The sequence below is a fragment of the Cupressus sempervirens genome, chromosome 5 (assembly GCF_028749045.1).
Source record: "Cupressus sempervirens isolate cs-2001-9-10 chromosome 5, ASM2874904v1, whole genome shotgun sequence".
NCBI classification, from domain to species: domain Eukaryota; kingdom Viridiplantae; phylum Streptophyta; class Pinopsida; order Cupressales; family Cupressaceae; genus Cupressus; species Cupressus sempervirens.
Window position 1 is genome coordinate 523504623 of NC_143122.1, and position 27498 is coordinate 523532120.

Below are 27498 nucleotides of genomic sequence, written 5' to 3' on the forward strand. Positions count from 1 at the left end.
AAAAGTGGCTGAAAATCACGGCAATCCAAGGTTTCCCCGAGCTGGATCCAATGAGTCCAACCTCACGATGATCTCACGCTCGTAGCTCCCACAACAAACAAAACAATAAATCTTCATGAAGAGGATTTTGGGTTTTACTCTCCAACTTTCCAATTTGAAAGTGAGAAGTGAGGAATTAAATTCCTCTTTGGATACTTATTCACTTTTTGAGTGAATAATCGATTAGGGCATTTAACTAGCCAATCTAGTTAAACCCCGAATCAACCCAAACGAAAATAGGTTATTTCTATAAATAGGAATTCATCTATGGAAAAGCTGTCAGAAATTAAAATAAATCAAATAAAAATCTTGAAAACCGAAAAACACAAAAATCACCTTAAACAACTTTCGAGACAATGCAAACCTCTAAATGCACAAACACGCTTACTGGTCTAATCACATAATGCAATGAGTTCGGATTTAATAATCACCAAAAGGTTTAATTTAAACACTTTAATTAAGGATACGTTGACCATACCAGGACGACATTGGTAAAATATGAACGGCTGAATCACTAACTCCATGTGCCACTGCCATGGATATACATCCTGCACATGAAACAACATGATCAAGTGCAATTGCATATAATAACTAGCCGAAGCAATAAATGCATTAAATCACCTAATTTAACCATTTATTTAATTATATTAAAATAATCTATTTACATCACTCACGTTCGCATAAAGCATAACAACGCAGGAATGAAGTAAATAACCATAGCATTAAATCCATCACATAACATAATTAGAGGTATGTCCAAATACCAGATAACGAGATATCATCATAAAACACACTGTCATCTCAAAATGGCATCATCATGCATCATGATTAACTAAACAACTTAGTAGTCTAAAATCCATGATAATGGAATCAAAGTGTAACATCTGATCCTCGAGTCCTCTCAAATGTAAATATAACATGAGTAACAAATATCTCTCTAATAAAAAATATAACAAGGTAAATGTCCACATCACATAACCAAATAATCCCACATGAACAATCTATTTAATTACTTACGCATTTAATAATGATTGATTACTCTGCATTAAAAATGCACTAAAAACACATAAGCAAACATCGTCATAAACATGACTAATCACTGCTACAGGAACCTAGTCTAGTGTAGCATGGTAAAAAGTACACAATGCAATCTTTGCACACATCTCAAGGTAATCACGGAACAACCTCATGATACCACATCAATCATAGTAACCACTAGCACAAACCTTAGTGAACCAAAAATCACATCATAATCTCAAAGATCAGTCAAAAGCATAATCAAAGCAACAGATATAGAAACATAAACCCAAACACCTCAATGGTGTAGACCACTCAGGGTCACAATCATTATCTATCACAACAAAAGATCAACAAGGTTGCATCCATCAAGACGACTTACAAAAGTCAAATGGGAGAGGCACTACATGAAAGCATTCATAGATGTTGATTGGGTAGGAAGTGTTGATGATAAAAAGAGCACAAGTGGTGGAGCATTCTTTCTTGGTAAAGTACAAGTGTCTTAGACAAGCAAGAAGGAGAATTGTAGTTCTCTGTCCATAGTAGAGGCAAAAAATGTGGCAACAACAGCTAATTGTCCCAATGTTGTTTGGTTCAAGAAACTATTGGCAAGAATGAAGATAGATATCAATGATCTAATGGTTATCTTTTGTGAAAACACTAATGCAATAATATATCCAAAAATCCTATGATGTATACCAAAACCAAGAAAATTGCTATAAAATATCATTTTTTGAGAGAATTGGTACAAGACAAAGAGGTAAGCTTGGAATATGTGAATACTAAAGAGAAAATTGCAGATATATTCACTAACCTAAGGATGCATTTTTGTATCTAAGAAGTAATTTAGGGGTCATTCCTCCTATCTAAAGCTTAGTAAATATAGTTTAGTGATGCATCTACCATAGCATGTTGAAGATCAGACAATTGATGCAATATTGACAAGGTACATTACAAATGAATTAGTACATGAGCTCATTGATATTCATTGAACATTGTCTTTGGCATGAGATGTCAAAAATGAAGAAGTTTTTTGTCATATCTCAGATAAATTTTTTTACTTCAAAGATGTCAAAGAAGAAGAATTTGGTCTAATATCAAAGAAGGAAAATTTGTTATTAGAAGAAGATGTTGAAGACATAGTTTTGTTGATAGAGGGAGAAACTGAAGGCAAAGGGAGTTCACACTAATAGAGGGAGTTCTCATGGATTAGAATTAGAATGAAACTAAGGATATATTCCTTACTTTATTCTTGCTCTTAAATTTCATTGTATTATGACATGTTGTGTTGCCATCAATGCCAAAGAGGGAGATTGTTGAAAATAATTGATTAATTATGTATTGCTTTTGATGTTACACAAAATGTCATATCATTGCCAATCAGTGTATGTTGAGCTCACTTAGGTGATGAAGATAGTTTCTTGTGTTTGCAGAGCATTCTAGAGTTTTCCTAGTTTAGAAGCTAGTGTCTATCGAGTTCACTTAATTGTCAAAGGAAAGTTTGCAAAAGTTGAGTGTTAACTAAGATCACTTGATTAATGAAGAAAATGTTGGATGGAACCAGTGTTAACCAAGCTCACTTGGTTACCAAAGGAACTCTGTGAATATACAATGTTAACCAAGTTCACTTGGTTAATACAAGAAAATTATTTCTGAGTTAGCCTCTATTGAGCATGGTTGACTAATGAAGGATTTTCTTATTTTGGAATATTGAGTTCAATTAATTTAATTGTTGGTTCTAGCCAATTGAGAAAATTTATATTAAGTATTCTAAGTTTTATTTGAGCTGACTTGACAATGTGTAAGATATAAATATAAGGTCAAGTTGAGGATTGAATTTGTGGAACATAATAGAAGATTTGATGATACTTAGAGGAAGCGAATTAGAAGGATAAGAAATATATCCTTGTTGAGTTGTAAAGATACATTCAATTAGGAAGGATCAAGTATTCAAGCAATAATTGAGATCTATAATAAGAAATTTAGTTGTATCACAAATTAGGTCATCTCATTGTTACTTTCTAACCATTGTAGCAGTTATCTAAATCTTTAACCTACTTGGCTTAATAACTATTTGTAAATCCTCTAAAGGTGTGGCATTTCTATTTGAAGTATTTAAAGACCTCTAAAAAGGCCACTCCTAACAAGTTAATTAAATTCTCTATAAGGTCACACCTAACAATGTGTTTTATAACCTTTAACAGGGTTGGCTTCTAACAGGGCTCACTTCAAAAGAGTGAAAATTAGTAACTAGTTGTTGTAATCACATAAAAATGGTCATCTGGACTATTAGCCCCCTTTTCAACATTTTGGCTAAATTAATTTAATCATTTACCTAGACCAAATTGCTAATAATCAATTTATTTGATTATAACCTATAGTTTGACTATGCTATCCTAAGTTCATTATTTGATTAAAAGAACATGTCCCCTTTTAATTAAATAAAAGACCCCATTCTTCTAACTCACTTAAAGTGCACACATAAAGTCCTTTTTCTATTTTACAATTAAAAGAAAAGGCTTTGTGACTTTTGTCTTATATGACAAGTCAAATTATATTCTATTGGTTGACTTGTGTGTGCACATGGATCGTTCATCTTTTCAAATTCCACCATTGATTATCCACCATCTTCATCTTGATCTTTATCATCTATACGACTTTAAAAGGGAGAGAGATTTCCCCCTCAAAGCATCCATATTTTGAGTATTGTTATGCTGCAGGTTTTCTAATAGGTTTCTTTGGAGCTTTGTGGAGAACTTCAATTTCTTGTCTACATTCTCTCATACCATAGCATTTTAGCTTAGATTCATGTTGCATGTTAGTTTAGCTTTTATTTTGCAATAATCTATCTCACATAGCTTAATATTTGGATTGTAACACTCTCATACATGTTTTAGCATAGCTGCATTTTTTATTCTCATATTAATTTAGTTTCCATATTTGCATTGCATTCTTGATGAACTCCTTGAGACATTTGAATTCTTGCATCTTGTCTTTGGAACCTCCTATTGCATGGTTTACTAGCAAGAAGAGTATTCCTAAGGCTCAGCTGAGAGCCCTTGAACTTGAAATACACTCTCTTGTACTCCATGGATAGGGAGCTCTAAGTCGGGATCCAAGCATTCCAAACTCATGGAATCATTTGGATAGAAGGGTTTAGAGTGGGACACTTTCGAGTGTACAGTTGCAATTAGTGGTCTTTCCCAAATTGGGTTTCCATGTTAAATCTTGGTGTCACTTGTGTTCATGCTATTTATTTTATGTGTATGAAACTAAGTTAATCTTAAAGTTAATCACATTAAGATCATTTATTTCAGTTATTGTCGAGTGATAGTATTTGCTAGTGTAAACTGAGTGCATGTGTGTTTGCCGAGTTACAACATAATACAGTTTAATTAGAGTTTTGATTTTTATTGACATCTAATGGATATGAGATTTATTTTTGTAGTAACTAATTCACCCCTCCCCTCTCAGTTAATCCTCTTATATTTCCAACAATCTATAATTTTTTTATCTCCATGAAAATTTGAAATGAGAGATTATGTGATACTCTATGTTGGGATCTCTCTTTAAATATTTTTGGTTTGTTTTTTAGAGAGAATATTAGTTTTGGTAGTACTTTAGTTCAATAGAGGTATTATTTGTAGTGATCATTTATTTATTTATATTGTAAATTGATATTTTAAATATGAGCATAGACTATCAAGCATGTTTACTTTTTTGTATTCTACCTTCTTTTCTATTTAATAAAAATGAACTAAACTAGTTGTTTTAGGTGTAGAAACATTATTTTATATGAATATCATGATAAAAATATTATTTGAGAAAACATTTTTAGTGATCTTAATTTTTTTTCATGAGATAATTCTTTGTAAGACTTTTTGGGTGAAACACAATGAGTGCATATGTATTTGTGAGGTTAAATTATAGTATTCACTAGCCTATGCATGTAAAATAGGAATCCTAAGTCTATTTACACTAACATTAGAAGGAGAGTGATCCACTTAGATCAATATAATTGGTTAGAAAGTAAGTTTTGTGGGCCCTCATTACGAGTTGAAGATGATTATACAATTACGAAAGATAAATGTAAAAGTTAGGATAAAACATAGAAAAATGATAGTTTTCAAATATATATAATAGACCACAAATTAGATATGTATAATTTTATACAAGAAATAGAGAATAATTATATAGAGGGTCCTACAACCAAAATATGTACAAAAATATAAGGGATGTTGGTGATTAGTGCAGCTAATCCCTAGACAATATTGGCTAGGAAAATATTCTCTTTCCATTTTTAATTTGTAAACTGGGTCTCTCAAGATCTTATAATGCTTGATTTGATTCTATATCCATGCCTTTTTAACCTTCCATGTGACATAATAAGAACCATTTATTGGATTCTATAGGGGTTTTCATAGGTCAACCTTGGTTTGGGAATTAACCTTGAATTGAAATAAATTGGAATGGAAATCAAATTGTGATAATAATTAGTAGAGGCTACATCTAAAAATTGATATGTTTAACTTCATAGATATTATTTGTGTCATTTTTTTGTGATAATATTGATGTTGATTTTGTAGAATTGACTTTGGCAATAGTGAATCATGGATGCAATAATAAATATATAGATCTAAAATTTACTCCTTATCTTCAATTCCTTCGATGCTTGATCACTTTCTCTTGAGGACTTAAATGTTTGAGAACTTAAATTAAGAATGAAATTATATGGTGTGATGTATGTATTAATTTTATAGATGTCAAAATAAGAGGGCATGCTCACTTTCATACCTCTCCCTATTGCTTGGGATTTTGAATTTGAAGCAAACATGTGATTATTTTTGTTTCTCCTATATGTTATTCTAATATAGGAGCATCCTAGGTGTAAGAGAAATCCTGCATCACAAAAAAATATTTCCTTTTTTCTTTTCTTGAATAAGGGTTGTATCAGTGCAAATTTGCTATTTCTAGAGGCTTTCTACTTAGTAAGTTAGTCATACAAGCTCAAAATGTCCTAATTTAAGAGGTGGATGTTCATCTTGGAAATATCAACCTACTAGTTGAAGATCAATGTCATGTCATAAGTATTCTTGAAGTTATTGTAGAGCTTTTGCATGAAATTTTGGTATAAAGACTCCAGGCTCAGTTTTAAAGGCCTTAGAGGCCCCAAACGGGCTTTAAATTGGGTCGAATAGAGCTTGTGTGAGTTGGTCTATGAAGATCATAAGCTTAGGATTCTGAAAAGGCATTATAATATATAATAAAAGAAACAACTCAAAATTTATGGCCTTCCAAAGTTGGGCCGACAAAAAATTACAAAATAAGTGTCAAAGGTGTTTTGGGCCAATTCTATATGTTATTTTAGAGTTAGTTGGTCTCAAGGTTTAGGATTTCATGTCTAGAAGCTTCCTAGGTGGTGTAAAATTGCCTATATAAGTAATGCCATACAATGTCTAGACACTTCTAGGTGATAGTTCATAACTTTGTATTGTAAATTATTGTAAGGAAGATGCCCATGTGGGTTGCATATTGTATTTCAAAATTTTGTAATTCCAAATTTGCAGCAATAATAAGAACATATTTTGTTCTCATAAATTGTTGTTATTTCTTTTTTTCTATTATGTGTTTGTGGTATTAAGGGGAGAACCCTTCATCAACTAGTATTAGAGAAGAAGTTTCTAAATGTGTAAACAAATCACCAATTATGAGGTAGTTACACCAAGACCTTGGTTTGGGCTAAGCATGTAGATAGATCATTGATGATGAGATAGTTTATACTAGAGTTTCAACTAAAGCACAAAAAAGGAAGGTATCCTTGAAGAGAGCATGGTGGGATAGAAGTAGGTATTACACCTAAGGGTTTTAGAGCCCTCAAAAGATAGATGTAGGTATTAGAGGAACAAATGTATAGAGAAATAAATATTGTCATAAGAGAAGAAAATGAGGATAAAGACAAAGAAAAAAATGTTGAACAAGAGGTAGCTCTAAACCCAAAAGAAGAAAGACTTTTTAAGATCGTCTCCAAGAATTGAAAAAGACCTAAGTTTGAGGTTCCCATAGTTTTGGAAAATATTAACCTAGAGGAGCTAATTGAATGGATCAATGAATTGGAGGAGTACATTGAGTATGAAGATATTGAGGATCTTGACAGAGTCAATTTTGTGAAGGCAAAACTAAAGGAACATAAAAAGATTTGGTGTTAGGAGATTTAGTTAGAGAGAAATAGAAGAGGGAAGGAAAAAATCACTAGATGGGATTAGATGATAGGTAAATTAAAGTGAAAATTTCTTCCAATGGATTATGAGCTTAATATTCTAAAGAAAATGAAAGGGTTAAGGAAAGCAGGAAGATATGTTAGGAGTATATTGAGGAGTTCTATTGAGCTCTCATTAGAACAAACCATGCAGAAGTTGATAAAGAGAAAGTCACATGTTATCTTAATGGGTTGAGGTAAAGATTTCAGTAGGAGTTGAATCTATTCTAAATGAATAATATTGAAGAGGCATACCGCTTTTCCCTAAGGGTTGAGGAAAAGTTGAACAAGAATTTTGATAACAAGAATAGTAGAAGAGGTCATAGTGGAAGATCTAGTGGACAGTCTTATGGAGGCTGAAATGATGATCAAAAGCACAAGGACAAGGTCTGTAGTAGAAATCTAAACTAGAGGGCAAACAATTCCAATAATTTCCATGATCAAAACAATAGAGATCAAAGAGGAAGAGGCAGAGAGAAAGGATCTGGAAGAGGAGGTGTCCATGTTTTTACTATAGAAAAGAAGGGCATAGAGCATTTGAATGTTCCCAATGCCAGGGAAGGATAGATCAAAGAACAAAAGGCTAGGCCAAAGTTGCACATGTTGATGAAGATGCCAAATCATCACATTTTTGAGATGTTGAAAGAGGAGAAGTTCTTATTTATAGAAGAGTCTTGTTGAGTGGTGAGAATAAAACTCATCAAAGGAGGAGTTTGTTATGCACAAGGTGCAAATGTGAAGATAAATATTGTGATGTGATCATTGATGGTGGAATTGTTGGAAGATTGGGAAGATTGTTGGAAGAATGAATGCTAATGATATTTCTATGGGGGAATACTACTATGATGATATGTTACATTCATGACCGAGTTTGTCATTGATGTCAACATAAAAAGTTTTCTATAGTATTTGATAGAAGAACAATGGAAAGGTCAAGTTGGTATGGATGGCTAGTTGAGCATTATAACTACGTAAGGTTATGGGAGATTTGCTTGAATATCTAGTATATACAGTTAGCATTAGAAGAAAAAAGGACAAGTCTAGAAGAAGCTATGTAAGTTTTGGTGATGTTTGTTCTGAGATAGAGTTTACAGAGGCATGTTTAGGTAAACTTGTTATATCTCTTAGAAGAGTTGATATCTTTAGGATTGAGGTTGACGATATGAAGAAGAAATGTTGAGGATGATGTGGCTAAGCTTGCTAGTCATAATATTGCATGTACAAAAAGTTATTCAAGTTGGAAGGAAAAAGATTAAGGTTATCGCTAAGTGTAACGTGTTCTTAATGTATTCCTATAATAATTCATTAAGAAGGACTAATAGTTAACTTAGGGAACTATTTTATGGACTTGGTCTAAAAGAAGGACATTTTCTTTTATCATGATATGTGTGTGAATTTTTGATAAGCAGTAGAGAGTGCAAAATGTGAAGTTGAGTAGAGTAGTGCAGAAGTGAAGGAAACTTCATTGCCAAGGTTTTGTCGAGTGATTTGAGGTTTGGTATTTGAATCATAGGTTCATGACCTAATGTGTTAGAGAAGATAGATCAACCTATTGAAATTGTTGAAAGCAGTGAAAATGTTTCAAGTTTTGATGTTCCAATAAGTGTGGATATCCCAAGAAATTTTGAGGACGTAGAAAATTTTGAAGTTCCAAAACTCCATGGAGTTGCAAAAATTCTCAAAGTTGCAAAAAGTGATGGAAATATAGAAGATTTTGAGGTTGCTAAGATTTCTAAATTAGGAAGTCATCAAGACAAAGATACCAATGCTTTCTACAATTATATTGCTTCCCCGTTGGATAATGATAAAATACCTCCCTCAAAAAATGATACATCATTAGAAGAGATAGATAGAGTGCTTAATTTTGTGTCAAAGTTGACTATGGAAATATTTATTTGTGTGTATTCTACACATATATTAGACTATGCAATAACCAAGTCATGTAGAATCCATCCATTTGGGTTCCAAACAAAAGTAAGTTGTCCAAATTTCTTGTTATCTCAGGAGATCAAAATGGAGGGTATGAATGGTTTTGAACATTCTTCTTTGGGATATTAGGGAGAAAACACCTCTCTTGATTCTAAAGGAATGATGATGATTGAGTTTTCTAGTCCCAAGGATCCTAAAGGTGACAATTCATGGTTTAAGGATAATGGTGGTGATAATGAGAACCATAATAACAATGTTCTACCTTTTGGGTCTTATTCTAATAGCTATATTACATCATCAATTCTAGTGTTTCCATGTGCATGTAGAGTTGTGTACCATGAGATAAGACCACAAGAAGAAGTTACAAAGTGTAAGTGTACCCCTATTGTGGGAGACTCACTAGATCAGGTGATATCTTTCCATTATCACTCTTAGTTTGATGATTTCAAATTTGAATATGATGCTGAAGGTAAGAGAACTCATTTGTGGATTAATCATGGCCATGGAGAGTTTGTTAGGATAAACCATGAACAAAAATAAAAACTACATGCAAATATAACCAATAACAGAAAATAATAGAACACACAGAAATGAACACAAGGCACCAAGATTTAACGTGGTTCACCCAATCCCTGGGCTACGTCCACCAAATAGCAAGTCCAATCTTATTACAATCCAGTGATTACAACCTGATTACAATCTGTAATCCCTTACAGCTCAATACCGCCACAAGAACCAATTTCGTATCACCACACATGAAAAATACCCAACCCTAAGTCCTTTTTATACAAGTATTAAACCACTTTAGGGTTATAACATGTCGGCCATATGTCAGCCATAATATGTCGGCTACTTCCCAAAAAAAAAATTTCGGGCCGATGCCCCGAACCCCACTATTTATGAAGTATGTACAGTACTTTCCTGATCAGTCACCACAATCTAACAATCTCCCACTTGGGGACTGATCAAGCTCCACACTAAACAACAATCTCCCACTTGGAGACTGATCCTGTAGCAATACAACTACCACATGGGGCTCCCACTGGATCAAACCACCCTGGACTCTACTGTTCTTTTATTCACATTTAGTCTAAAAGACCAACTGAAGCTGAAGAGGAGTTCAGCTTCTCCCTTGTTACAACCTTTGTCAACATATCTGCTAGATTTTCATTGGTATGTATCTTCTCCAGCTTTAACTGTCCATCCTCCAAAACTGACCGAATGAAATGGTACCGCAACTGTATGTGTTTGGTCTTAGAATGCAGAGCTGAATTCTTAGCAAGATGAATGGCACTCTGACTATCTATGAACAAATAATAATCCTTCTGAGGATGTCCCAATTCTTCCAAGAAGAACTGAAGCCATATCATCTCTTTGGCTGCCTTTGTAGCAGCAACATACTCTGCCTCTGTAGTGGAGAGAGCATTAATCTTCTGTAGCCTAGAAACCCAGCTCACGGCTGCCCCACCAACAGTAAAGACATAACCTGTAGTACTCCGCCTGGTATCAATATCCCCAGCCAAATCTGAGTCAACATAGCCCTGTAAATTAGTAGTAGAGCCCCCAAAGTGTAAACACTTATTGGATGTTCCTCTCAAATATTTGAGAATCCACTTGACAGCATTCCAATGCTCAAATCCTGGATGACTCATATACCTGCTAACGACTCCCACTGCATGTGCAATATCTGGTCTAGTGCATACCATAGCATACATCAAACTTCCTATAGCTGAAGCATAGGGTACCTTGGACATCTTATCCTCCTCTTCCTATGTCTTGGGACACATTTTCTTAGTCAATTTCAAATGACCAGGTAAAGGTGTGCTAACAGCTTTAGCATTCTCCATAGAGAAACGTTGCAACACCTTCTCAACATAATCAGCTTGAGATAGCATCAATGTTCTATTCTTCCTATCTCTGCAAATCTTCATACCAAGGATTTGTTTTGCTGCCCCCAAATCCTTCATAGCAAATGCATGTGCTAATTGGCATTTCAGCCCCTTAATATGATTCATGTTAGACCCAGCTATAAGCATATCATCAACATATAAACATAAAATAATGTAGCTATCATCATCCAACCTCTTAAAATAAACACAGTAATCTGAATGACACCTATTATATCCATGCTCATGCATAAAACTGTCAAATTTCAGATACCATTGCCGAGGTGCTTGCTTCAAGCCATATAAACTTTTCTTCAATTTGCACACTAAGTTCTCCTTACCTTTGACCTCAAAACCCTGTGGCTGAGCCATATATATTTCTTCATCCAAATCACCATGAAGAAAGGCTGTTTTAACATCCATCTACTCTAAATGCAAATCTTCAGTAGCCACAAGACTTAAAACAGTACGAATAGAAGTCATTTTAACAACAGGAGAAAATATCTCATCAAAATCAATTCCCTTTTTCTATGCAAATCCTTTTACAACTAACCTAGCCTTAAATCTTTTCTTACCTCCTTCCTCTTCTTTCAACCTATAAACCCATTTATTCTGTAAAGCCTTTTTACCTACAGGCAACTTGCACAAATCCCATGTCTTATTTTTCAGCAAAGAGTCCATTTCATCTTTCATTGCAGACTCCCACTGAATCTTAGTATCCACCTGCATAGCTTCATCATAACTTTCAGGTTCACCAACATCAGTAAGTAAAATAGAATACAAAGAGGGAGAAAACCTTTGTGGAGGTCTAATTGGCCTTGTTGACCATCTAACATTCACTGGTGTGTGTGGTATTTGTTGTTGCAGTTGTTGCACATCATGAGGAATGGCTAGAACATCAGCTTTTGGAGTATCATCCAGCACTACATAATCATCTTCTTTCTTCTCATGTTGCTACAACAAATCTTTGTACAACACTTTTTCATTGAATATGACATCCCGGCTTCTTATAATTTTATGATTTTCAAAATCCCAAAGCCTATAGCCAAATTCATTAATGCCATATCCAACAAAGACACATTTCTTTGATTTAGCTTTTAGCTTGGTTCTATTTTCAGAGTCTATATGAGCAAAAGCTTCACAACCAAAGGTCTTGAGAAAAGAATAACTCACCTTCTTACCAGTCCATGCTTCCTCTGGAGTACCACAGCCCAAAGGAGTAGAGGGTCCTCTATTAATCAAATATACTACAGTATTGACAACCTCCACCCACATGTGTAAGGGCAACCCAGCATGCAACCGCATGCTCCTTGCGCGCTCCATTATAGTCATGTTCATGCGTTCAGCCACTCCATTTTCCTATGGAGTCCTTGGAACAATTTTTTGTCTACGAATACCATTAGTGGAGCAATAATCTTCAAATTCATGACTAAAATACTCACCACCATTATCAGATCTGAGACATTTTAATTTCTTACCAGTCTCATTTTCAACCAAGCATTTCCATTTCTTAAAATTTTGAAATACATCAGATTTCTGTCTAAGGAAATAAACCCATACTTTTCTAGTTGCGTCATCAATAAATGTAACATAATAATGAGAGCCACCAAGGGAAGATACCTGAGTCGGTCCCCATACATCTTTGTGCACAAGCTCTAATTTCTCCTTTTTGTTTTCCTTCCCAACCTTTACAAAACTCACTCTCTTTTGTTTTCCATACACACAACTTTCACAGAAATCCATATTCACACATTTTAGACCTAGTAAAACTTTCCTTGAATGAAGTACTTTCATACCTTTCTCACTCATGTGCCCAAGTCTATTGTGCCACAACGCTGTATCAGAATCTACAGCAGCTATTTGTTCTCCCTACTCAACTGCAGTAATTGTTCCTGGATATTCATTTTTCTTTGAAACAATCAAAGTAGAAGGAACAATATGACCTGTACAAAGATATAAGGTGCCTACTTTCACACCTTTTGCTACTACAAGGGAACCTTTTGAAACCTTCTAATTTTTATCATTAAAAGTAACTACACAACCCTCATCACCGAGTTGCCCTGCTAAAATTAAATTTCTACTTAGTTTTGGAACATGTCTTACCTCATGTAGTAGCCAATGATTCCCATTCTGCAACTTAATCTTAATTTTTCCCTTTCCAACAATCTGACAGGGTTCATTATCCCCCAAATAAACAAGCCCAAAATCCCCTTGGACATAATCAATGAAATAACCTCTATGAGGTGTAGCATGAAAAGAAGCACCAGAATCTAAAACCCATGAATCATCAACACTCTCTAAAGATAGAAGCAAAGCATCCTCTTCGGATTTGTTACTTACCACATTTGCCTCTTTGTCTCCATCTGATTTATCTCCTTCATTTTTCTTTCGAGTTCAGAAATCTTTCTTTTTGTGCCCTGGTTTCCCATAGTACCAGCAATCATTTGGTCCTCTCGATTGAGACCTCCTCCCCTTTGACTTTCCTCTTGATTTCCCACGATTTCCAGAGTTACTTCCTCTTTCAGTCGTTCTGCCCCTGCTTTGTGCATTTAAAGCACTTGCTGATGTAGATCCACCTGAGGATTTTCTACGAGTTTCCTCACTTAAAATAACACCGATCACATCATCATATTTTAGGGTACTAGATCCAGAAACAGAATTACTCACCGCCATTACCAAGCCATTTCAGCTTTCAGGCAAAGAACACAAAATCAAGAGAGCCCTAATTTCTTCATCAAAATTGATACCCACAGAAGATAATTGACTAGTAATAGTATTAAACTCATTTAAATGATCTGCAACAGATCCACCTTCTGCCATTTTCATATTAAATAAATGCTTCATGAGAAATACCTTATTTGAAGCGGAGGGCTTTTCATATAGTGTCGCTAGGGTTTTCATCAAATCTTCTGTCATCTTTGCTTTTGTAATATTAAATGCCACCGATGGTGCCAAGCATAACCAAATGCTTCTGAATGCCTTTCTGTCCAAAAGATCCCATTCAGCCTCTAACATAGTTCCCTAATTCTTGGCTTTTCCTTCCAATGGCTTCCATAAATCCTTCTGATATAAATAGTCTTCCATTTGCATCTTCCATAACTGGAAGTTCTGCCCATTAAACCTGTCAACCCTCAACTTACCCTCATCTGCCATTGCTCCCACTCAACTGTGAGACTCCCACTTAACCGTGAGACTTTCCTGCAGAGGATAACTGAAAGACAACCTTGCTCTGATACCACTTGTTAGGATAAACCACGGACAGAAATAAAAACTACATGCAAATATAACCAATAACAGAAAATAATAGAACACACACAAATGAACACAAGGCACCAAGATTTAACGTGGTTCACCCAATCCTTGGGCTACGTCCACCAAACAAGTCCGATCTTATTACAATCCAGTGATTACAACCTGATTACAATCTGTAATCCCTTACAGCTCAATACCGCCGCAAGAACCAATTTTGTATCACCACACATGAAAAATACCCAACCCTAAGTCCTTTTTATACAAGTATTAAACCGCTTTAGGGTTATAACATGTCGGCCATATGTCGGCCATAATATGTCGGCTACCATGTCAGCTACTTCCCAAAAAAAAAGTTCGGGCCGATGCCCCGAACCCCACTATTTATGAAGTATGTACAGTACTTTCCTGATCAGTCACCACAATCTAACAGAGTTACCATGACTTCAAATTTTGTGTGATTTGTACCCATAATTTGAACCAAGATTGCTCAATTTTTTTTTTCTAAGTACAAAGACAAGTCAACATTTTTTAGAGCTATATGGGTTGGGTTATTACTATTGCATAAAATAAGAAATCTACTGATAACCACCCCACATTCTTATTATTCAAGATTTTCTGGTATACAAGTTTTGTTTTTGTATTTTTTTTGTAATCTTTTTAGTTAGCTATTAGTTTTCTTTGTTTTGAGTCTATTTTGTTTGGGTTTTTTATATTTTTGCTTCTTTTATTTTTTAGTCTTTGAGTCAGGGAGTCACAATGTTTTGTTAGGGTTGTTCCTAACATGTGGTCCATCCCAACTAGTCTTGACTTTAGGGAAGAGGTATTTCTTTGTCAAAGCATTCAGATGATTTTATTTCTTGTACCAACTTAAAATAGATGTTTCTTGTAGTTGTAGAGGACTTCTAGTCTTAAAATTAGAATCACAGATTGATATCTCTCAACACTTTACAAATTAAAATTTTGATTATCTAGATTTTTTTGAATCTAGGTTGACAATAGTGAGTGATAATTCAAAACTTACTGGTTTAGACAAAGGGTCTCTTCAAAGAATTTCTAAGATCACTATTTGGCAAGAGAGTTTCCTAAAAGTTCATCAAAAGAGGAATGCAAGAGTTATCAACTAAAGTACATGTTTGGAAAACAACACCAATGCATTTGCCATACAGTCTAAGTGTGGTAAGGGTAGAGAAGATAAAAGGAAAAAAAAATCACAAAGGTGTTACATGTAAAGAATCCAAATGATTGTAAAAGGTAATAAAAAATATAGGGTTATGCACTCCAAAATGGCTATATTATTCAATGAAAATGCTCCAACAATGAATCAAGTAAAAATATGCAAGCTCTATGAAGCAATAAATTAAGATTAGTAGAGAATCAAAATAAAAGAATTGATAACTCACTAAGAGCCCTCAGAATGAATTCTTTCATCTGGTTAGATAGTGATGCATAAATAGGTTTACAAGGATTCCTTATGAATAGACTGATTGAGCTAAATATTTTCTCCAAGTTGTTAGACACTCATGATATACTAAACTTCAAGAAATCAAAGGAAATTGATACACTAAACACACACTGAGCTAGAAAATTCAAGATTCTAAAGTTTTTACTTCCAAAGGACTTGAAAATTATTTGAAATATTTGAAATCTAGTTGTCACTTGACACATGTTAGAAGAATGCTTGTTGATGAAGAAATGCCTTTTTCATTTCTTCCCTTTTGTTGGGGCTATTTATTGTGGCCTCACACTACATGCCCCATTTTGAGTCACAAAATAGGGACCCTCTAGTTTTAATATTCCTTACAAGGCATCTAGTCTAAAGCCTCAATCATTTTGGATCCTCCTTAGGGTCTAGGTCAAACCCTAGTGATTTGATTTAAGAAATGGGATGAAACACAATATGAAGAGAGATAGCTATGAGAAAGAGGGGGTGATCCACAAGATGAAGACAACATAATTAATATCAAGAGGGAGCATACTTGAGTTGATGGATGAGAATCAAATTGAAACTAAGAAAGAGAGAACACAAACATAGAGGGAGTTGAGCAATGAAAAACTTGAGGTGTTGATTACTTTTTGGATTGTATGGTAACTTAGAAGATGTTAATTTTGAATTTGTTTCCATCAATGCCAAAGAGGAAGATTGTTGGAACTAGAAATGTGGAACATTTTTTATTTTCTCATTGATGTCAAACCTTACTAGAGAGACATTTACTAATAGTGTAGAGTACCATATCATTTGATTGATGAAGAGGATTTGAAAAGAAGAAATCATGAGCTGACCTAGTGAAAGGTTGAGTTGAGGTGTAAAAGTGTGACAAAATTACAATGGGCACTTGATCAATTAGTACTTGATAAGTTTATGTACTTTTTTATTCATTACAATATGCAAGGAAGAAAGATCAGTTGAGAAGCAATAGAGTATCTCAAGCATAAGATTAAGGAACTTCATTTTCGAGCAAAAAAATGTTGATTGAGTATTATTGTTGGCTGAGTGATAGAGAGGGCCAAGTGACAACAATGATTGAGTTGCATAGTATAAACAAAGTAAGACAATTTAGTGATGATCGAGTGATCTAGTGATAATCGAGTAGAAAAATGTAGCTATGACTAAGTGTCAAAAAAGTAATAGTTTGAGAGAGAATCAAGATTTGTGGCCAACACAATTGATTTTTTGACATAATCAAAACTTGTTGACAATAAGGATTGATGAGATGGATTTTTAATGCATGGAAAACATTAGTTAAGCAATCAAAGGATTAGGTTTGGGGAGATGTTTCTAGAAGTTTCAAGAAGGAAGAAGAAGAACAAAAGATTGCTAGATTCATTGAATCTATTGAATCTAATTGTAACCCTAAGTTCTACGATTATGTTTAAGTAGAAAAATATATAAGCTATAGATTTAAGGAGACATATGAGATATTTTAGAGGGTTATTGGACTAGAATTTGTAGACACAAGTGGAGAACAAACTCACAAAGAAGAAGTGTACAATTTTTGATGTGGATGATTGCTTGAAGAGATTCCAAGAAGATCTAAGTTATTGAGAGAGATGAAGTCCACTCAATGAACTAGGATTGAGCTGAATAAAGATATGAATTTGCAAAGTGAGTTATATATTATCAGATCAAACCTAGCTACTACTTTCTACTCATTATGAAACTAGTAAATCCTTGTGATTAAGGTTATCCTAATATTCATTTGTAAATCCTTTAACAATGTGACATTCTAAAGGAATGTTCTAAAGTCCTCTAACAAGGACACTCCTAATAGGGTGATCAAATCATTTAACAAGATCACATCTAACAGTGTATTTTGTAACCTATAGTAGGGTTAGCTCCTAATAGAGATAACTTTAGAAGAGTGAAAAGTGATAGTATGTTACTTGGTGGTTTTTCCCAAATTGGGTTTTCATGTTAAATTCTGGTGTCAAAAATTTGTGTGGATGTTTTTTATGTGTTTATGCTACTTACTATTTTAAGTTTTAAGCTTATTGTTAATTGTGATATTATTCTGCTAATTGGAACATACTAAACATAAAGCAAGATTGAATAAATAAGTTGAATGGTGATGACCAGTTTTATTTGATATATTGTTCATGAGTTTGATTAAGTTTTTTGAAATTGTTAAAAGTTATTTTCATACATTTGGACCTAAGGATAACTGATTCAACGCCCCCCCCCCCCCCCCCCCCCCCCCCAGTTGTTCTAAATATTCTAACACAACCTTCATATATGTTGTAGGGAGATACATTAATTCAAGAATAACATGTGGAATAAACTCACTTAAAACATTCAATACTCCCCACTTAGAGATTCACACAAAAGATACACATAAATTGGTGAAACCACAGAGAACACAAGGCCAAATTCACCAAATTTTTAGGTATAATTATTTCACTTCACATTTAGAAACACCGCGACAAGCCCAACTATGAGGCCTTCTAGGTTGTAGCCTTAAATATAATAAGAATTTTAGAACCTCAAAGCCTTGGCTCAAATATTCTATCTTCATCCTTCAAACTACTTTCTTACATCTAACCAAGCTTCTTTTATAGCTAGCTAAGCCACAAGTCATCCAGTCAAGCATTTAATTACAATATAGGTCCATACTTGGAAGAGTAAACCAAGATCTATGCAAATGATAATATGAAATGATGCACACTTAAAGGTAGGTCCACACATTTTTAAAGAGTCAACTCCTAACTACACAAGATGCCACATAATCCAAAAAACTACACCAATCTAAATAATATGCTTTGCTAGATGAAATCAATGGGAAAATAGAACCACAAAGAATGACACAAAATTTAAGAAATATAGAACATTAGAATTTGCACACTTAGGAAAAGGGTCTAGGATAGGTCCTCGACATGATGAGAACTAAACATATCATGAAAGAAAAAGAAAAAATAGATGCTTCATGAATAACATTCATTTTTGATGCAAGATTGCTCAAAGACTTAAGACACTCTTGTATCAAATACCTAGGTTTAATAAAGAACTGATGTCCACATTAGGCATGACCATTATTTTGATTTGAATCATTAAGATCTAATTTATCTCATGTAATCCATGAACTATCTTCAACTGGTTTGTCCTTCCATTGAACTAGGTATTCCATGTAGTCCTTTCCTTTGGTACTTTTATTTATTTGACTATACAAGATCTTCTCAATGCTATCTATTTTCTTATTAGGATAATCCAAGTTATTTTTTAGTTCATCATTTGATTCAAAATAACCAAACATTTTTGCAATGTTGATTATAGGAGAAATATCCATATCTTCTGGCAATTCAACTTCAAAATCATTTTCATTATCAAACTTTCTCAGAATCTTACAAGGACCAAACTTCTTCATCTTCAACTTACTGTAGGTACCAATTGAAAATATTTTCTTCTTCAAGTGAATCATAACCTCATCACCAACTTCAAAAGATTGATGTCTCATCCTTTTATAAACTCTTTGTTTGTATTCCTAATTATTGTCTTCCAAATTCATATTCACTTCCTCATGTAAAAGCCTTCATGAAATCTATAAATTCTTCAGCTCCAACACTTCTTTTTGTCTTAAGGTTTAGATCTCTCAATTTAGTCATTCCCTTAGAATTCATTCTAGTAACAATCTAAAAAAGTTTCTTCCTAGTGCTCCTATTCACATAATTAATGTATGAAAACTCTACTTGTGCCAAAACTAAATCCCAATTAGTAGGCTTATGTCCAATCAAACATCTCAACAAGTTACCCAAACTTCTATTCACAACTTTAGTTTGTCTATCTATTTGCAAATGAAATGTAGAACTAAACTGTATCTATGTATTCAAATTGTTGCATACTATCCTCTAGAAATAAGCAATAAACTTAGTATCTCTATCTTAAATTTTTTTTTTTAGGAAAACCATGCAATCTTACCACTTCCTTAAAGAATAATTCAGCCACATGCAATATTAGATATCTTCTTACTATAAACTAAGAAAGTGCACTCCTCTAAACCCTTCTATCCAAGTTATTCCATAGATTAGAATGCTTGAATGGTGGCTTATATATCCCTATCCATGGAGTGTAAGGGGAATAAATTGAGCTCTCAAATGAGCCTAAGAGATGTAAAACTTTCTAGTAAACCATGCAATAGGAGATTCCTTAGACAAGAACAAGAATGTATGCATCCAAAAGGAGTTTTCAAGTATGCAATCCAAGTATGATCTATGCTAGAATGTGATATAAGAATGCAACTAAACTAAGTCAAATGATAGTATTACAACCATCTTAGCTAAACTAGGTTTTCTAGATTATTGTAAAAGGAAACCTACATTATTATAAATGCATCTAAACTACTTACAAATGAATCCAAGGTAATATGAGAATGGTTATACAGTTGAGAGAATTTAGACATGAAGTAAGAAGTTATCCATAAAGCTCTAAGAAAACCTTTTGAAAAACCTACAACATAATGATACTAAAAAATAGGATCCTTATATGAGGAGAGAGCTCTTCCATTTAAAGTTAGACAAAAGGTTGAGATCAAGATCAAGAAGTGGATAATCAAGGGTGGGGGTTGGCTTTTGGCATGATCCATGTGCAAGATCAAGTGAACAAATAAAAAGGAGTTAAACTTTCATGTGAGACAAAGGCCTTTTATTTTAATTTGTAAATAGAAAAAGGACTTTAAGTGTGCACATTGAAAGGTTTATGTTGTGGCCTCACGATGCATGCCCCATTTTGAGTCACAAAATGGGGAACCCATAATGTTAGGATTAAACCTCAGATAGAAATAACAATTACATGCAAATATAAACAATAATAGAAAATAAAAGATCACATAGAAGAGAATATAAAACACCAAGATTTAATGTGGTTCACCCAATCCCTAGGCTACATCCACCAAACAAAAAGTCCAATATTATTACGATCTAGTGATTACAATCTGTAATTCCTTATAGCTCAATACTACCACAAGAAGCAATTTTTGCATCACACACTAAAACAATCTATAACCCTAAGCACTTTTATACAAGTATTTTTACTACTTTAGGGTTATAATTAATAATTTTATGTCAGCCCAAAATCTCAATAAAATAGAGCCCAATTTTTTTTCTCAAGGGCTCTACCCCCAAATCCCTACTTGGGCCCCGACTCAGCCCTAAACCTCACTAAGGAATTATGGAGTATCTACAATACTTCCTTGATTAGTCACCATAATCTAATAATCTCCCACTTGGGGACTGATCAGGCTCCACACTAAATAATAATCTCCCATTTGGAGACTGATCATATAGCTATGCCGCTATTCCATGAGGCTCCCACTAGATCAAACCAACTTGGACTCTACTATTCTTTTATTCATGTTCAATCTAGAAGACCAACCGAAGCTAAAGAGGAGTTCAAATTCTCCCTTGTCACTACCTTTGTAAACATATCTATTGGATTGTCATCTGTATCTATCTTGTCCAACTTTAATTGTCCATCATCAAAACCAACTAAATAAAATGGTACCATAGCTATATATGTTTGGTCTTTGAATGAAAAGTAGAATTCTTTGCAAGATGAATGCCACTCTAACTATCTATAAAAAAATAATTATCCTTCTGAGGGTATCCAATTCTTCTAAGAAGAATTGAAGCCACATCATCTCCTTAGCTACCTCTATAGCAGCAACATACTCTATGTCTATAGTGGATAAATCAGTAACCTTCTGTAATCTAGAAATCCAGCTCACTACTACCCCACCAATGGTAAATACATAACCTATAGTACTCTACCTAGTATCAATATCCCCTACCAAATCTGAGTCTACATAGCCCTATAAGCCAGTAGTAGAGCCCCCAAAATGTAAACACTTATTAGATGTTCCTTTCAAATATCTAAGAATCCATTCAACTGCATTCCAATGCTCAATTCCTAGATGACTCATAGACTGACTAACAACTCCTACTACATGTGCAATATCTGGCCTTGTACATACCATAACATACTTCAAGCTTCCTATAGCTAAAGCATAGGGTACCTTGGACATCTTATTCTCTTGTTCTTGTTTCTTGGGACACATCTCCTTAGTCAACTTCAAATGACTAGGTAAAGGTGTGTTGATAGCTTTAACATTCTTGATAGAGAAATGTTGCAATACCTTCTCAACATAATCAACTTGAGATAGTGTCAATTTTATGTTCTTCCTATCTCTGCAAATCTTCATACTAAGGATTCATTTTTCTACCCCCAAATCCTTCATAGAAAATGCATGTGCTAACTAGTGTTTCAACCCCTTAATCTGATCCATGTTAGGCCCAGCTACAAGCATATCATCAACATATATTTTTAAAATAATGTAGCTATCATCATTCAACCTCTTAAAATAAATACATGTTGATTTGAATGACATCTACTATATCCATGCTCATGCATAAAATTGTCAAATTTTAGATACCATTGTTGGAGTGCTTGCTTCAAGCCATATAAAATTTCTTCAATTTGCACACTATTTTCTCCTAACCTTTGACCTCAAATTCTTGTGGCTAAGCCATATATATCTCTTCATCCAAATCACCATGAAGGAAGGCTATTTTAACATCAAGCTGCTCCAAATACAAATCTTCAATAGCCACAATACTTAAAACAATATAGATAGAAGTCATTTTATCAATAAGAGAGAATATCACATCAAAATCAATGACCTTTTTCTATGAAAATCTTTTTAAAACTAACTTAGTTTTAAATCTTTTCTTACCTCCATTCTCCTCTTTTAACCTATAAACCTAGTTATTCTTGCATTTGGCCACTCCATTTTCCTATGGAGTCCTTGGAATAGTTTTTTGTCTATGAATACTATTAGTGGAGCAATAATCTTCAAATTCACAGCTACAATACTCACCACCATTATTAGATCTGAGACATTTTAATTTCTTACTTGTCTCATTTTCAACCAAGCATTTCTATTTCTTAAAAGTTTGAAATACATCAAATTTATGTCTAAGAAAATAAACCCATACTTTTCTAGTTGCATCATCAATAAAGGTAACAAAATAATGAGAGCCACAGAGGGAAGATACCTAAGCTAGTCCCCATACATCTATATGCACATGCTCTAATTTCTCCCTTTTATTTTCCTTCCCAATCTTCACAAAAATCACTCTCTTTTGTTTTCCATACACACAACTTTCACAGAAATCCATATAGCCATTTTGGAGTGCATATCCCTATATTTTTTATTACCTTTTACAATCATTTGGATTCTTTACATGTAACACCTTTGTGATTCTTTTTTTTCCTTTTATCTTCTCTACCCCAACCATGCTTAGACTGTATGGCAAATGCATTGGTGTTGTTTGCCAGACATGTACTTTAGTTGATAACTCTTGCATTCCTCTTTTGATGAACTTTTAGGAAACTCTCTTGCCAAATAGTGATCTTAGTAGTTCTTTGAAGAGACCCTTGTCTAAACTAGTAAGTCTTGAATTATCCCTCGCTACTATCAACCTAGATTCAAGAAAATCTAGATAATCAAATTTTTAATTTGTAAAGTGTTGAGAGATATCAATCTATGATTCTAATTTTAAGACTAGAAGTCCTCTAAAACTACATGAAATGCCTATTTTATGTTGGTATAATAAATAAAATCATCTAAATGCTTTGACAAAGAAATACCTCTTCCCTAAAATGGCTATCTATAACAGCTATTTGTTCTCCCTATTCAATTGCAACAACTGTTCCTGAATATTCATGTTTTTATGAAACAATTAAAATAGAAGGAACAATATGACCTATACAAAGATATAAGGTGCCTACTTTCATGCCTTTTTTCTACTACAAGGGAACCTTTTGAAACCTTCCAATTTTTATCATTAAAAGTAACTACACAACCCTCATCACCGAGTTGCCCTACTAAAATTAAATTCCTACTTCACCTTGGAACATGTCTTACCTCATGTAGTAGCCAATGATTCCCATTTTGCAACTTAATCTTAACTTTTCCCTTTCCAACAATCTGATAGGGTTCATTATCCCCCAAATAAACAAGCCCAAAATCTCCTTGGACATAATCAATGAAATAACCTCTATGAGGTGTAGCATGAAATGAAGCACCAAAATCTAAAATCCATGAATCATCAACACTTTCTAAAGACAAAAGAAAAGAATCCTCTTTGGATTTGTTACTTATCACATTTGCCTCCTTGTCTCCATCTAGTTTATCTCCTTCATTTTTCATTCGAGTCCAACAATCTTTCTTCTTATGCCTTGGCTTCCCACAGTACTAGTAGTTGTTTGGTCCTCTCAATTGAGACCTCCTCCCCTTTGACTTTCCTCTTGATTTCCTATGATTTTTGGAATTATTTCCTCTATCAGTCATTCTACCTCTGCTTTGTGTGTTCAAAGCACTTCCTAATGTAGATCCACCTGAAGATTTTCTATAAGTTTTCTCACTCAAAATAACACTAATTACATCATCATATTTTAGGGTACTAGATCTAGAAACAAAATTACTCAACCATTACCAAGCCATTCTAGCTTTCAGGCAAAGAACACAAAATGAAGAGAGCCTTAATTTCTTCATCAAAATTAATATCCATAGAAGATAACTGACTAGTAATGATATTAAACTCATTTAAATGATCCACAATAGATCAACCTCTACTTATTTTTATATTGAATAAATGCTTCATGAGAAATGACTTGTTTGAAGTATAGGGCTTTTCATACAATTTTCTTAGGGTTTCCATTAGCTCTTCTATCGTCTTCACTTTTGTAATATTAAATGCCACTAATGGTGCCAAGCATAATCAAATGCTTCCAAGTGCCTTTCTATCTAAAAGATCCCATTCATTATTTGACATAGAGCCTTGATTCTTAGTTTTTCCTTCCAACGACTTCTATAAATCCTTTTGATAGAGATAATCCTCCATTGGCATCTTTCATAACTAAAAGTTCTACCCATTAAACTTGTCAACTCTTAGCTTACCCTCATCTATCATCACTCCCACTCAACTGTGAGACTTTCCTACAAAGGAAAACTAAAAAAATAACCTCTCTTTGATACCACTTGTTAGGATTAAACCTCAGACAAAAATAACAATTACATGCTATTATAAACAATAATAGAAAATAAAATATCACATAGAATAGAACACAAGACACCAAGATTTAATGTGGTTCACCCAATCCCTGGGCTACATCCACCAAACAACAAGTCCAATATTTTGATTACAATCCATAATCCCTTATAGTTCAATACCATTGCAAGAAGCAATTTTCACATCACACACACTGAAACAATCCCTAACCTTAAGCCCTTTTATACAAGTATTTTTACTTTACCACTTTAGGTTTATAATTAATAATTACATGTTAGCCCAAAATCCCAATAAAATAGGGCCCAAATTTTTTTCTCTCAAGGGCTCCACCCCCAAACACCTAATTGGGGCTCAGCCTGACCATAAACCCTACCAAGGAATTATGGAGTATGTACAGTACTTCCTTGATCAGTCACCACAATCTAACACGTAGTTCTAAAGTTCCATATGAGGCATCTAGTCTAAAGCCTTAGTCATTTTGGATCCTCCTTAGGATCTAGGTCAAACCTTGGTGATCTAATTTAAGAAATCAACTGAAACAAAATATCTTGTAAGAATCAAGTACTTGCGATATCAATGTTAAATTTTTGGAAAAACTTTCAAAAGCTCAAAGAGTTGTATGCAAAATAAAATCCATCATATTATTTGAAAATATAAGAATATATACAATGATGGAACATCAAAATTCACCACAAAAATGAATTCAAAAAGTGTATGTGGCTATAATAAAAACAACAATATTTAACTAAAACTATTGAAAACTAGGTGTTTATTTACCCCAACTTGTCAGGGTCATAACTTTTGACCTAGAACTTAGAATTCAAAACTATTTATACCATTATAAAGAAGAAGTAAAAATATAATTTTAGTCCCTAAAATAGTGAGCCTTTGGCTTACAAGTTATAGGGACTGATGAAAGTTTCAACTTAAGATTTTGAGTAGAAGAAATCTGAAAAAGCTAATTAAAAAGGCCTAGATTTTTTTTTAAAATATGAAGAAGTTTCAAACATTTGATCACTCTAGATAATATGTATCACCTATTATCTGACCGAGAAGGATCAGATAGTTAGAGAATAAAAATCAAGTAATGGACTTCATAGTGTATGAAGATGTGCATAACACAAAGGTGCAAAAGTGTGCATAATACAAAGGTGTGGCACATAATGTGCAAGTGCACTGATTATCATAGCATCTTCATTATCAACAACAATAAAGATGTCACATAAGATGGTAATATTCACCTTTAAAGGGGTCAAATGTAAGTTTTGATTCATGAATTTACATTGAAGATCAGAGATACAAAGGTTTGACACATGAACTAGAACAAGTTCCTCATCCTATGAAACTATTAATGAAAAGATTCAACACATGTACTTTGGGAGTTCAGATAGAAGAAGCAAAAGGAGTTCAAGTCTATGACAATGTTGGGCTATAAAGAGGGTATAAGTCATCAAAAAGGAAAAAATAACTACACAAGAGTGCTCCCAGACCTTGTGTGAGTAAAACCTAGAAACCATTTTCAAAAAAGAGAACTTTGATTTTTTTGGTGAATTAAGCACCTTGCACAATTCCCTGAAGGTGCACAGGTGCACAATTTGAAGATTTAGTGAATGAATTATCTCTTAAGGTGTGCAAGTGAACATATCTAAAACATCTAAAGAACCCCTTGAGGTCATGAACATTATCATGGATTCCTTGTTTTCTGTAGTAGCTAAGATCACACTCAAACCCATGAATTTTAAGTTCTAGGGAATGCCCAAGAAGTCACACTTAATGATTTCCATAGGGAAGTGAGGGTAAATTATGAAGCTTTATACTTATTATCTCCTCAAGAAATCACATCTTCTATCCAAAATTTCAAAGGGAAAGATCTAGACATCATTTTGGTTGAAGGTCAACAAGGCCCAGATGATGGAAATTGAAAAATTGCAAAGATAAAAAAATTTCCTAACTTTGAAAAATTGTGAAGTTAGAAAAAATTATAACTCTAGAAAATAGTGAAGTTAAAAAAAATTCTAACTTTGGAAAATTGCAAAGTAAGAAAAAATTTTAACTCTCGAAAATTGTGAAGTAAGAAAAAAATTCTAACTTTGGAAAATTTTGAAGTTAGAAAAAATTCTAACTTTGGAAAATTGTGAAGTTAAAAAAAATTAACTTTGGAAAATTGTGAAGTTGAAAAAAATTCTAACTCTAGAAAATTGTGAAGTTAGAAAAAATTCTAACTCTGGAAATATGTGAAGTTAAAAAATAATTTCACTTTGGAAAATTGACACTTAAAAGAATTTTTTGATTTTTGGGTCTTGTCACCAAGGTGCACATATGCACTAGTTTGTAGGTGTGCTTTTTGAAGATGCACTTTTCCAAGGTGCACTTTTCTCAGAGGTGCACCAATAGTTAAATGCCAATTGCTATTTTAGAGCATTCCATGCACTGAAAATAGATTTTGATGACAATTCAACTCCTAGAAATGCCTAGAGAAGGTCAAGCTTCTAGTTTTAGAGCTCCCAGAGACTCCCAGATCATCTCATAGATTCTATCTTCTTATCATCTCATTCTTTTATT